This window comes from Crocuta crocuta, unplaced genomic scaffold (genome assembly GCF_008692635.1).
Source record: "Crocuta crocuta isolate KB4526 unplaced genomic scaffold, BGI_CrCroc_1.0 scaffold41, whole genome shotgun sequence".
Taxonomy (NCBI): domain Eukaryota; kingdom Metazoa; phylum Chordata; class Mammalia; order Carnivora; family Hyaenidae; genus Crocuta; species Crocuta crocuta.
Window position 1 is genome coordinate 16,132,845 of NW_027529428.1, and position 2,027 is coordinate 16,134,871.

A 2,027-nucleotide genomic window follows, 5' to 3' on the forward strand; every position below is an offset into this window, starting at 1 on the left:
TGTGGAGCCCAACGGAGGGCAGCAGGCCTGTCCAGGGACCGTAAGGATACACAAAGAGCAATGTTGCTTCTTTTGAAAAAAGTTTACTTAATTGGCTTTAAATTCAATTTTTAAAAAACCTTTTATGTTTTCACAAATTAAGGTGACTTTAACTCTCTGCTGAAGGCGTTCTTTAAGCACATGTTGCACCTCACTGCTCAAGTCCGTTTCTGCGAGCCGGGGAGGGATTCCGCCTTCCCACTTGGATAACCTTCGCTCCACCGTGTACCATTCTGGAGGCTGCTTCTCGTTACCTAACTACTGAAGCATGTTGCATCAAGAACATTTAGCAAGCAGGCCGAGGGATTTAACCTTACTTAGAAGTGTTACCTAACGACAAAACACTTAGAATTTTTTAAAAGACCAATGTTAGAAGAGAAAAATGAAAGCAGTCGTTCGCTAGAAAGGGGCTGAACAGAGAAATCCAGGAGACGAACTAAAAAGACTGAGCTGGTTGTTTTTCTCCCCTTAAGCGTCTGTGTCTGCATTTCGAAACAGACAAGAACCCCACCTAGAAAAAAGCTAAATGCTCTTCCATAGGGGATTAAACAGACCTTAACAGGTTCAGCAAATCTATTCAACAAGCATTAAAAGAATGAAATGGATTCTTGAGTTTTGATGCGGAACAAAATCCTAAATATAAAGTGAAAATACGCTGGTGCAGAATGCAAAACACAGTATGAATGCATATTTCATAAAATATGTATATACACACACCAATATATACACACATACCTATACACACGTATGTGTGTGTCTTGTACACAAATACACATTTCTAAAAGGAAACACAAGATCCTATTTCCCCTGGAAAGAATGGGACTGAGGTAAGAAATGAGACAAGACTTGACTTTTCATTTCATGTGCTTCTGTTGTTTTTCCAAGTCTTCTTTTACCTCTGTAACCATTACTTCTATAATCTTTCAAAAGGAGGTTCAGGGGCATGTGGGGCCCCCAAGTGGCTCAGTCGGGTAAGCCGGACTCTTGATTTCGGCTCAGGTCCTGATCTCAGGCCCCAGACTGCTCTGAGCTGACAGTGCAGAGCCGGCTTGGGATTCCCTCTCCCTCCCAGCCCCTCCCCTGGTCTCCTCACCTCTGCTCTTAAAATACATAAATAACCATTTTAAAAAATAAATGGAGGTTCAAAATGAGTTCGGTTTTGGAAAATAAAGGTCAGCACTTTTGATGGGGGGAAAAAAAACCTCACCCTAGTGTTGACTTTTGAAAAACCCCTTTCCTGGGGCGCCTGGGTGACTCAGTCTGTTCAGCATCTGACTCCTGATCTCAGCTCACGTCTTGATCTCACGGTCCTGAGTCCAAGCCCCGCACTGGGCTCCACCCTGGGTGTGGAGCTGACTTTAAAAAGGTAAGTAAATAAAAATAAAACATAAATACATAAAAGCAGCCGTCTTAAGATAGGACTTGCACTGACATAAATTCCATCCACTGTAGAGAGTTTGTTGACTGGATTTGGTGCTGACTTATCAGAGTTTATCTGGCATGAGAAGCAAAATTTCAGAGAAGCATACACAAGAGTAGCTTTCCTGTCTAAGAAATCTCTGGAGTATCCAAGATCCAAGCCAATTTTTGGGACTATAACGAGCGTAAAAAAAAAAAAAATACTCGAGTCTTCAGATTATGGAAGAAAGGTCAGAATCAGAAAATCCGAGTGTAACTAGGGGAAAAAAAAGGAAAGGAAAGGAAGAGCAAACCTTCGGGTCAAAGTTCAGATCTCCGGGTGAAAGGGCACGTGGGGCGCAGCCACTGGACCCGAGGGAGCAGCAGCGCCGGAACTGGACGTCCCTCTCCGGCCAAGCCGTTTACTACGATCTTTGAACTTTGAACTCGTCCTGAATCCGGAGTCTCCTTCCCAGTAACCAGGCGGAAGCCGCCCCTGGACCCCGGAGGCTGGAACCTTCGGGGCGCAACGGCTCTGCAGCCCTAGGTCTCCCCTCTGCGCGGCGGGAGGGGGGTCCTGCACGCGCACC

At 45.1% G+C, this 2,027-nt stretch overlaps 1 protein-coding gene across 2 annotated transcripts in view; it reads right to left on the reverse strand.

Annotated features, from left to right (window-relative positions):
- The window catches only part of AK3 (adenylate kinase 3), a 16,700-nt gene that overhangs the window by 14,461 nt on the left and 212 nt on the right, over nt 1–2,027 (reverse strand). The window contains exon 1 of one of the 2 annotated variants that reach the window (XM_077759448.1): nt 1,752–1,974. The exons of the other annotated variant lie outside the window; for it this stretch is intronic. The gene's annotated coding sequence lies outside the window, so the exon portion shown is untranslated. Of the gene's footprint in view, nt 1–1,751; nt 1,975–2,027 lie in introns of those variants that run through there. 2 annotated transcript variants of the gene reach the window in all.